The 12267-nt window shown below is 41.3% G+C and overlaps 1 pseudogene across 1 annotated transcript; it reads left to right on the top strand.

The window, feature by feature from the left end:
• The first annotated feature begins 1355 nt into the window (after positions 1–1355).
• Positions 1356–2599, top strand: LOC308415449 (phosphoglycerate kinase 1-like; annotated as a pseudogene). Its single transcript has one exon. The product of its transcript is annotated as a phosphoglycerate kinase 1-like (transcript).
• The last annotated feature ends 9668 nt before the right edge of the window (positions 2600–12267 follow it).

Genomic DNA, 12267 nt, shown 5'->3' with positions numbered 1-12267 from the left:
TGGGCTTTCTTACTGGCTATTGGACTGCTAAGTCAACGAAGTTGAAATGAATCATTGACATATTGTTTTAGATCCCCTTTTAAAGCATCTCTCAAGACTATCTGTAGCTTTGCTCAGTTTAAGGGAAAAAGATAAAAAAAAATAATTCAGTAGTAGAAGTAGTAATACTGGATGGATTGGAGTCAACTTGACAGAAGCTGGAATTACCAGGGAGGAAGGAGCCTCAGTTGAGGAAATATTACCATGAGATTCAATCATAAGGCATTTTCTAAATTAGTGATCAATGGAGGGGGGCCCAGCCCATTGTGGGTGATGACATTCCTGGGCTGATGGTCCTGGGTTCTCTAAGAAAGCAGGCTGAGCAAGTCAATGGAGAGCAAGCCAGTAATCAGCTCCCTCCATGACCTCTGCATCAGCTCCTGCCTCCACTCTCCAGCCCTGTATGAGTCCCCGTCCTGACTTCTTTCAGTGATGAACAGCAATGTGGGGGTGTAAGATGAATAAGCACTTTCCTCCTCAACTTGCTTCTTGGCCATGTTGTATCATCTCAGCAATAGGAACCCTGATTAAGACAATGTGTGGTGAATACATGTGTGGGTGTGCGTCTCACACCACAGATGTAGAGGACAGAGGTCAAATTTCTGGACTCTGTCCATAGATTTTTGGGATTAAATTCAAGTCATCAGGTATGTAAGGCAAGAGTCTTACCAGCTTGAGCCATCTTGCCAGCCCCCAAAGCCTATTGTTTTAAAAAAGATGTATTCATACCAATAAATAAATAAATAAATAAATAAATAAATAAATAAATAAATAAATAGAACTGCCTGTCTAATAAAGCACTAGAGACACAATTCACTCTTCCTGTCTGTGTCTAGCTCTATCACTGTCTCCTCGAACCTCTCTCTTTCATGTACATACACATGCACTCATACATGTACACACACTTGCACATGTACACACACGACACCTGACAATTGTCAGTAAGCACTAACATGCTGGGAGGGAGGATTACAAACTTGTCCTTATTATCTCCCACTCTCCAAAGACAGCTAGGAGCATGAGGAAGGGATCACTCCATCCCCGAACCCTGAGTTCTTGGCTGAGTACTAGCCTAGAATCAGATCCAGTTTGCAGAAAAAAATCCTGCTCTATGTTGCTGAAGTTGTTCTCCTAGCACTTTTCACCCAGTGAATGGAACCCCCGCTATATGCCTGGCCCACAGATGACTGTAGCATTCAGTCTGTGTCCTCAGCTAGTACAAGCTGCTCCACAACTGAGAGTCAAGATGTGCTTATAGAAAAATATCAGACACTATTCCTCAGCTCCGGGCCTCTTGGCCTCATAGTGTTGCCAAAATGTTGCTTTCTAACAAGCTGACTTTGAACAAGTTGGAAGTAAAGGGGAAGCTGGTAGTGAGGAGGATGGACTTCAATGTTCCTATGAAGAACAACCAGAAAACAAATAACCAACGGATCAAGGCTGCTGTTCCAAGCATCAAATTCTACTTGGACAATGGAGCCAAGTTAGTTGCCCTTATGAGCCACCTGGGCCAGCCTGATGGCTTTCCCATGCCTGACAAGTACTCTTTAGAGCCAGTTGCTGCAGAACTCAAATCTCTGCTGGGCAAGGATGTTCTGTTCTTGAAGGATTGTAGAAGTAGAAAATGCCTGTGCCAACCCAGCGGCTGGGACTGTCATCCTCCTAGAGAACTTCCGCTTTCCTGTAGAGGAAGAAGGGAAGGGAAAAGATGCTTCTGGGAACTAGATTAAAGCTGAGCCAGCTAAAATTGATGCTTTCCAAACCTCACTGTCCAAACTAGGAGATGTCTCTGTCAATGCTGCTTTTGGAACTGCACGCCAAGCCAACAGCTCCATGGTGGGTGTGAATTTGCCACAGAAGCCTGGTGGATTTTTGATGAAGAGTGAGCTGAACTACTGTGCCTAGGCTTTAGAGAGTTCAGGGTGACCCTTCCTGACTATCTTGGGAGGAGCTAAAGTTGCAGACAAGATCCAGCTGATCAATAATTTGCTGGACAAAGTCAATGAAATGATCATTGGTGGTGGAATGGCTTTTACCTTCCTTAAGGTGCTCAACAACGTGGAGATTGGCACATCTCTGTATGATGAAGAAGGAACCAAGATTGTCGAAGATCTCATGTCCAAAGCTGAGAAAATGGTGTGACAATTACCTTGCCTGTGGACTTTGTCACTGCTGACAAATTGTACGGAATGCCAAGACTGGCCAAGCTACTGTCTCCTCCGGTATATCTGCTGGCGGGATGGGCTTGGACTGTGGTACTGAGAGCAGCAAGAAATATGCTGAGGCTGTAGCTCGAGCTAAGCAGATTGTTTGGAATGGTCCTGTTGGGGTGTTTGAATGGGAAGCCTTTGCCAGGGGAACCAAGTCACTCATGGATGAGGTGGTGAAAGCCACTTCTAGGGGTTGCATCACTATCATACGTGGTGGAGACACTGCCACTTGCTGTGCCAAATGGAACACAGAGGATAAAGTCAGCCATGTGAGCACTGGGGGCGGTGCCAGTCTAGAGCTTCTGGAAGATAAAGTCCTTCCTGGAGTGAATGCTTTCAGCAGTGTTTAGTATTTTCCTGCCTTTGGTTTCTGTGAACAGCCCCTAAGGCAGCCTAGTGTTCTCCGCATCTCTGTTTGGTGTTAGTGCAAGACACAGCACTGGGAAACCTTAAACAGCTGCACAGCATCTCAGTTCGTCTTTGCTGCATCAGGATTTGTCTACATTCTTCAAGATCCCGTTTAATTCCTTAGTGACTAAAACCATTGCGCATTGTAGAGGGCATCTATTTATAGTCTGCCTGTGAAAGGAAGTGAGCTGTAAAAGCTTAGCTCTCTGTGTAGCCTCTGGTTAGCCGTGTCACCTCATGACTCAGCATGGAAATATGATGAATTTCCAGCTAGGGTTTGTAGGAGTTGAGCTATTAAACAATAAAGATGTCCACTGAAACTGAAAAAAAAAAAAAAGGAAAGAAAGAAATGAGTCCTAGAGTCTGTCATTTAACCGAACTTGAAGTCAGAGCTTCTTTCTAAATTTGTTATTCAATTAACTCATATGTCTGTAAAATATCCAAAGTCTGTTTATTAGAATGATTTTTACTGGTAAGCCTTCTAAATGTATCACAAATTCCTCTTATTCAGTAGAACATTCTGGGTATAATTTAACCTTTTTCTGATGACTCGGGGTCATCAATATGAATATCCTTTATCATCCTGCGTCTGCTTTTGCATTATTCTGAATTCTCTTTCTTTCCACATCTGGCTGTCAGCTGTCACTTCTAACCCAGAGTTAATGAGCTTGCCTCTCCCAACCCTCTTAGCTCTCAGCTAATCACTGATAATAACAGAAAAAAACTGCATTGATCCCCTACAACATGTCAGGCCCTGTGCTAAGTAATTTGCATGGATTAATTAATTAAATCCACAGAACAACTCTTAAAGCAGGTACAATTATTATCCCCAAATTACAGATGGAGTAACCAAGGCCCAGGAGGGTCAAGTAATTTGCCTGAGGTTACACAGCAAACATGGACTATAATTAGGATTTGACCCCTGCTCTGCTAGTCTCAATAGTTTAAGTCCTTTTACCACCACACATGCCGAGGTCATCAAACCTTTTTAACAGTAGACAGATCAGAATTGTTTGCTTGGTGTAATACACTAAAGCTGAATGTCTAGCACCAGCATATCTATTACCTGGAACAGACTGTTACATTCTGTTCTAGTCTGTCGGGTCACTGCCATCCATCCTCCTTGTGTGATCACTACTAGCATTGGTCATGATTAAATGACTTTCCAGTCTATCAGTAGGTCATAACCTGTACTGTGGAAAATACTCTCACATAAGTCTGCAAAGAATATGGGGTGCCACTATCCATGACGTTGGTGTAAAATAGAAAAAGTTGTTTTTTCCTTGTGATATTTAACACATCTGCTAAAACGTATGCTAGGATGCTGACTTTGTTAGATAGTGATATATATATATATACATATAAATACACACACATATACATGACTACTGTTTGACAGAAAATGGTTTAAAATAAATTAATCTCCATGCTGAAATTATATACAGTATCATGACACTAAATGATGTTGAGAATCTTTACATGTTGGACACAGAACCCAGGAGACAAAGCATGCAAGAGTCCTTCTCAAACTGGCAAACTGCCCCAGTGGATCTGCCTATTGAGGATTTAGGACAGGTCTTCTGCCTCTTTAGAGTCTGTGCAGACTGCCACTCAGAACACAGGGTAGGGAACTGAATTTGAATTTCACTAAATAACAAAAAACGTCAGTATAAGTATGACTCGCATGACATTTTGTCTATAGTCACACTAAAAACATTCATTATTGATCAAAAATTACTAAAAATATAAATGTTGTACGTCATCATTGTAAAGAAATGGTTAAGTGTTTGAGCTGCTGAGAATGTCCATTAGCTTGGGTCCCTCCTACAATGCTATATGGTTTACAGCATCATACTTTGCTTCATAATCTACACAGGGGTTATTTCACATTTAATAAAATTTAAAACTAAGGAACACACATAGAAACCTTAATGTTTATTGGAATTTTACATTTTCTTGGACGTCCTTTGTTATTCGGTAAATCTGACTTTCAATGCGGAGCTGAATTGATCCACCTGAGGCTCTTACGCAGTGCTCCAGTGTCACAGGAGCTACATGGGAAGTAGCTGAAGTAGCTCTGGGTCTGTTAGAAGGCAGAAAACAGGTCAAGGCCAAGTGTGTGATGAAGAAGAGGAAAAAGGAGAGTTGCTAGAGTTCATCTGTTATGAGAGCTTTGAAGGCTCCCTGGCTGACATAGGGTTAGAACAGGGAGTGTGGAGAACAAATTTAGAGGCTCTTTGTTTCAAGACACAAAGCTGAAGTTGAAATGAATAGAAATTGTGAATCACGCTCAGCAGTAGATGAGAATAATGAGAGCATGTCTTTGGCCATTTTGTTTGTTTATTTACTTACTTATTTTTAGTTTTTTATTTTGTTTTTTTTTTAATTTAATCTTTTTTACAGTCCAGACTTTATCCCCACCTCTGTCCACCCTCTGACTTTTCCCCATCCCATCCATCCTCCCCACCACCCTGTTTCCACCAGGATGTCTCTACCCCCACCCCCACCCCACCAGACCTCCCCGTTCCCTGGGGCCTTCAGTCTCTTGAGAGTTAGGTGCATTTTCTCTCACTGAGTCCAGCCCAGGAAGTCCTCTGCTGTATATGCCTCAGGGGCCTCATATCAGCTGGTGTACCTGGTTGGTGGTCCAGTGTCTGAGAGATCTTAGGGGTCCAGGTTAATTGAGACTACTGGTCCCCCTACAGGGTCACCCTTTTCCTCAGCTCCTTCCAGCCTTTCCCTAATTCAACCGCAGGAGCCCCCCCTTCAGTTCAATGGTTAAGTATCTGCTTCTGTCTCAGGCAGCTGCTTGTGGGGTCTCTCAGAGGGCAGCCATGCTAGACTCCTGTCTGTAAGTACATCATAGCATCAGTAATAATGTCAGGCCTTGGGATGTCCCCTTGAGATGGATCCCAAGTTGGGCCTGTCACTGGACCTTCTTTCCCTCAGTCTCTTCTCCATTTTTGTCCCTGCAGTTCTTTTAGACAGGAACAATTCTGGGTCAGAGTTTTTTACTGTGGGATGCAACCCTATCCCCCACTTGATGCCCTGTCTTGGGCATTTCATCCAAGCTCCCTCCCTTTGAGTACTGAGAGTTTCTCACCTCCCAGGTCTCTGGTACTTTCTAGAGGGCACCCCCACCTCCCACTCACCCCCAAGTTTGCATATTTCCATTAATTCTGCTGGCTATCAGGGTTTCTCTCCTGCCCACCCCCCCCCCCATATCTAATCATGGTCCCCTTTCCCCCTCCTCCTCCCCTCTCCTACCCAGATCTCTTTCTCCCTCCTCCTTCCTGTGATTGCTTTCTTCTCCACAGCTCATAGCCTCCCCCCCCAGAACAGCTACACACAGGACAACAGTGTGACTGCCCCTCTGAAGACCCAACAGTCTGAAGGCCTCCCAGTAGAGCTACTGCAGCCAGGGCAGCAAGTCACCAGCACACATGTCCCTCTGAAGACCCCACAATCAGAAGGTCCAACAGCAGGTCTGCTACAGCTAGGGCCACAGGCCTACCAGGGGACCCGAAGCAACCCAGGGACAAAAGAGGCAGGCTCCAGACAGAGTCACCCAGACTAGCAAACACCAGGGATAACCAAGTGTTTGGCCATTTTAAAGATCATTCTGAGAAGGCTGGGAGAGGATAACATTTCTATAAAATACAGGGTACTCTACTATTACAGAAAAACCATTACAGTGCTGAACTCACACTAAACACAGCACTGTTCCAACTCTTTTATTTATATCACCTTGGTGGAATTTTCCAATAAAGTTCTAAGGCAAACACCATTACCATCTTCATCTCTAGGTGACAAACCTCAGGCTAGTGGATAGCAGGTGATATGCCCAGGGTTACAGAGCTTGTAAATGACAGAGCTGGAACTTGAACCCAGATATATCATGCCCTCTAGCAGCAAATTGTGTGGTTAAAAGTCTCATGAAAATAAATAAAGGAGTTCTGGAGAACAAACATACTTTCCAAAGTATTAGATGTAGGGGCAAAAACCATGAACAGATGTACAATGTAATCTTTCGATTATCCATTTATCATAGTGGCAGGGAGGAGAGGCTTTTTTTAGAGGACAAGTTCTATTGTTGTCCCAGAGCTTCCCAAATTGGCTAGGTTGGCGGGTCAGTAAGCCATAAGGATCTGCCTATTTCTGCCTATACCCCCTGTGTTATAATTCTAGTGAATGCTACCATCCTTGAATTGTTTCATGTGTGTTCTGAGCATTAAAATGGGGTCCTCATGCTTGTAAGGTAAATGCTTTATTGACTTTATCTACCCAGCTCCAGCAAGATATCCTTCAACCCTAGATTTACAACCTTGTCAAAGCAAAAAGCAAGGTAGTAAAGTGGCAAGGCCAAGCTTCCTCAGAAGCACCAGATTCCTTTGGCACTATTTCCGAACACCAAAACCTCATAAGGGGAGGAGAAATTTTTAACATACAAACAAACAGTCAGGGAAACTCAACCTATAATCTGTGTTGCTCCATGGGTTTAAAGTCTCACAGTAAATACAGCAAACATTCAGAGATCACACGGCCTAGTCTCCTAGTCAACATTCTTTCTTTGACAGGGACAACAAAAAGCCAAGAAGCCACAGGAGAATTAGCCACAGATGGTTTGGTGTTATCAAGATTTGAGGACTATGATTATTTGTGGTCAGTTCATTTTCTCTCACCCATACCCCAAACCCCACAAGACCAACTGAGCTAGGCAAGATCAACTGAGTCAGTGAACTAAAAGGCTATAGTTTACATGATATACCGATAGCAGTTTTCTGGAGCTTGGAGAAAAAGAAAGAAATAGCATTTGTTGATTGTGTAAAGACAGCCGCCACCACTGGTTCCAAGCTGCCCAGTTGTCCTCACTGAATGGAAGTGTCATATACAGTGGCTCTCCATCACCTTCACAAGCCAAGTCAACCTCAGCAACACACTGTTTGTGCAGTGCACTAAATGAGAAGTAACTTCACTGAATAGCAGTTTATCCACAAAATAGGGTAAGCATACAAATGCAGATATGTATTTATATTTATTTGTATATGCTTTTAGTGATGCAGAAATTACCTTCAGTATACTATTATAACTTTCTTAAAGTCACTAACCAATATTAGTATTTGATGATTTTTTTTTGATACCGTGTTTCCTGTTACTTAGGTAAGCTTTGAACTCCTTATTCTTCTACATCCTAAATGCTGGAATTGGAGGTCTGGGCCAGCACATCTTGTATATGCCATGCTCAGGATTGAACCCAAGGCTTTCCATGCTAAGCAAGCACTCTACCACTGTGATAATGCCCAGTGCCATTTTTGTTGTCTTTAGTGGTCTGCATATACACACAAACACAGAAATAAAGGAGTCATATATGACATAATATGTTATTAGAAAATAGCAGTTACATGTAAATTTTACTCTTTCCTTCCTTAATATTTCTTGATCACTTTCTTTTAAGGTGTCACATATTTGTATGAATGTATCTATCTCTATATTCATACAGTTAGCCTCCTGTATCCATGGGCTCAGTGCCTTTTGGTCCAAACCATCTGCCTTAGAAGTTATGCATAGTGGTACATGCCTTTAGTCCCAGCACTTAGAAGACTGGGCAGGTTAATCTCTGTGAGTTTCAAGGCCAGACTTGTCTAAATAGCATTCCAGGATAGCCAGAGATACAAAGTGAGTCCCTGCCTCTAACAAATCAAAATATAAACAGAAGTAATAAAACATTTTAGAAAAATAGTATCATATACTGAACATATATGGATTTATATTTTACAATTATTGTCTAAAATTCCAGTATGACTGCCGTTTGATTAGTGTTTCCTTTACCCTTGGTAAGTGACAGATAATTTAAGGTATAAAGGAAGATGTGCATATATTTTAGGCAAATACTGTATCATCTTTTAAAATCTGGCTCATCTTTGTATGTATCTGTGTGCATGTACACAATTTCATGTCTATGCAAGTATGTGTGTATATGTTCACGTCTGCGCACATATTATGTGGCCATCAGAGGACAACGCTGAGCATTCTTCCTCAGATATTATCCATTTTTATCCTGTTTTCTTTTTCTTTTATTTGCTTAGATAGTGTCTCTTCACTGGCTGACTGGGCAACAAGTCCTAGGATCTGTTTCTGCATCCCAAGTAGCAAAATGACAAGCACATACCATCACAGCTGACATTTTTACATGGGTACTGTGCTCAAACTCAAGTCCTCATGCTTTCACTGCAAGGACTTTCCCAACACTAAGCCTTTCTGCATTATTGTACATAAAAGATTGTAGTATCTAAGGGTCTCAGTACTCTGTGTGTGGTCATGAAACAAAACTCATGGACACTGAGTGACTTATGTGCACACACATATACACACAAAACTGTTTTAAACAAGAATATGATTTCTTATTATTTGTTGGGGGGCTAGTATGTTAAAAGAAAAAAAAAAAAAAAAAAAAACAGAATCCCAACCATCTTCTCTTGTCTTACTCCACTATTCTAAGTGCCACTAAAATAGAGAAAGTCAATTTCCAATATTCCAGCATCACACCAGACAGTGCCTGAACTAAAGACTAGCCATAGCACTTCAAGGAAGACTGGTTTACAGCAGCTGACATGTTATTAGCACCTTATAACCTTCTTCTAACCTAGCCTTTCTTAAATGCAACTGGGGCCAAGTGGCTTTGAGAGACCTTTACTATGCAAACTTGAGTTCTCCAGTCTAAATCAGATCACCTGTACCATCCCTACAGTTACCTTGTGGGAAAATACAGGTCCTCGGTCCTCTATTTAGTTTATTAGGCTAGCTGGCAGAATTCCTGTCCTTCGGTTACAATAAGATTTAAATAGACTTGTAGGAAAACTCATAGTATAATTAAAAGGCAAGCATATGTGTTTGGCAGTTTTCCTAAAATACCACCCTTCATGAAAAATGTCACCGCTATGGAAAAACATGCTCCAGATTTCCAACTGACTTACATACTAATGTCTGCAACATGACATGATTCATTTGTAAATTGGGGGCTGTCAATTGGGGACCAGGTGGTCTGATCTAAATAGATCAGAGCCTTATGCTTCTCATATGGAAATGTCTTTACAGATGTGCTATTGTGATCAATGAATAATTTTAAAGTAATTGGGAAATGTTAATTATTGATCCTCACTTGCCTCACTAAAGGGTCTACAAAACACCACACGAATTCCATTTGTTGTATGCATTACCAAATAGCTGTGCCGATTGGCTTCTGCCTCCCCACCCCTGGCTATTTTCAAGTGATTTACTTAGAAGTTTCGGATTTATTCAAAAGAGCAAGGCTAAAATCTGTGATCGATTTTTATCACTTTGAACCTATCGTTAAAAAAATAAATACTTGAAAAAACAAGGCAGGAGGGTTGTCCCACGTTTGAGGCCAGCATGAGCTATGAAGTGACATCTTGTCTCAAAGTAAAACAAACAAACAAACAAGTAATGAAAATGCAGTTACCTTTAAAAACAAATGCAATTTCCTCTTCTCAAGCAACAGAAATGTCTGTGGGACGGTTTCCCAGAGCTGGTTCCCCTGCATTTCTTGTACCTGGCTCTCACTATAACACCTCAGCTTTCTAGTTTCTTCCTTCAGAATACTCCAACCCTTCCTTTATGAATAATAAGAAGCTACTACTTCCTTTATCTTAGTAGATGAGGACTGTTATTTTAATCCGTTCTTCAAATGTCTACCCTCTGGTATAAAAAGCTCACTAACCCAGAAGGTTATACCGTTGATTTCAGGCCCTTCAGTGAGCATACTTCTATCTTTGGTCCATGATGTTTAAACTCTTACTGGAGACATAAACAAAGGAAACTGAGCACCCAGACTAAGCCCAAAAATAGTGTGAAGTCAAGAGGGTCAGCCTCTGTAATTAAATAGTTAGTACCATTGGTCTATCTATCTAAAAGATTATTTCTCTCAGTCAGGATCCTTCCCACAGGATTCTGACTCATCACCAAAAGTTCCTTTTTATCCTAGATTGGGTGATAAAAGGAACAGTTGTGAAACTGCAGCCAGTTCTTTGAAAAGCTAGTGGCTAGTACTAAAGCCCCGAGGGTACTAACACTCCAAGCTCAGAGGGAAAGAGTCAAACAAGAGAACCTTGTCCCCATTCTGTAAAAGATCACACTCCTCATCATTTCTATCACTCTTGAGTAAGGATAGAAGTGGGTAGAAAGAAAATCCAATGTGTGTGTGTGTGTGTGTGTGTGTGTGTGTGTTTCAGGTTGTGTTGGGACACAAATGATTATTTTCCTGTTTTAGAGATCATGACTTCATAGAAATTCTGTTTCACCTGTCTTTCTCCTTAGCCAGCGATGTTCCTTGAGAGAAAGAGATAAACCGAGATCCTCTAAAAGACTTTTCTAATCAAATGACTGGATAACATTGTACCAACAAAATATTATGAATCAAATATTAACATGTGTAAAACAGTATGCAACCAAATAGATTGTCTTAATTTGGTAAAGAAAAAAATTGTAAAATTGATATGACAAATTTCCTTCCATGTTTTGGCTTTTAAACTTCAATGTCCCTAAACTGATATTACTTGGTGAGTTCTGTAAGCACAACTAGTCTCTTTCCCCCAATTAATGTATGCCACAAGTGTATAATGAATACATGGCCTGCATTTTAAGAAGAGACATTTTTATATCAAGTTCATCATTCATGGAAGGTTCTCAGCAGACCGCCTAAAACTCAGGCCAGAGTCAGAGACTAAGATTAGCCAGAGTCCAATAGGAAACCATCAGCCAAGCACAGTGATTGGCCCACACTGGACCTTCAACAAATACTGGGTGCTGCCTCTGCTGTCATTATTAATTACTCCTTTCATCGAGTAATCCCCCCAATCCTCTTTACATTAAAAGCAGTTCAAGGAACACTATAAATGTTTCTGATCCGCGCTGAAGCTGTGGAGTATTGTGAACTAATCACCTTTACAGATCTATGGTCTTTCCTAATAGCAGCAAAAGAAATCTAAACATATGCCCGACAAGCTCTTGTGAGTCTTCCTAATTGCAGCCGGGCTCTCCGTCGCAGCTGGAGGACACACTGTTCCAAGATTCCTTCTGCTGCTCTCCTATTAATCACAATATGGAATCCTCAAACTCCAGTCATGTATAGCAGCATATACTGCTTTATACACAGCTTTGACATTATTTGTAAAATAGACCATCTAATAGAGAGCCCACTAAAATGCGCTCCTTTCCAGCTGGTTGCTCATTATTAACAGGCTTATTTCAATTAGGCCGTGTGGTAAGAATGAACGCTTTTGGAACTGATGGCTGCATGTCTTGAGGAAATGGCATTTCACTAGTCTTGCCAAATTTAGCAAGCAAAAGTCCAGGATGCCAGTTTAATCAGAATCACAGATAAACTACAAAGGCTGTGTGTGTGTGTGTGTGTGTAAGTGGATCACAAACACCGCATGAGATAAACTTAGGCTAAAAAGTTAAATGTTATCTGAAACTCAAATTCAACAGAGCATCCTATATTTTACCTGGCAACCATGCTTTTGTACAACTACTGTAGTCACCTTTACTGTTGACATTCTAAATTAAAAAATCTGATGGTACAAATAATATA

This window comes from Micromys minutus, assembly GCF_963924665.1.
Source record: "Micromys minutus genome assembly, chromosome: X".
Lineage (NCBI taxonomy): Eukaryota > Metazoa > Chordata > Mammalia > Rodentia > Muridae > Micromys > Micromys minutus.
Note: the sequence above shows the minus strand (reverse complement) of the source record. Positions and strands in the feature narration are given on the sequence as shown.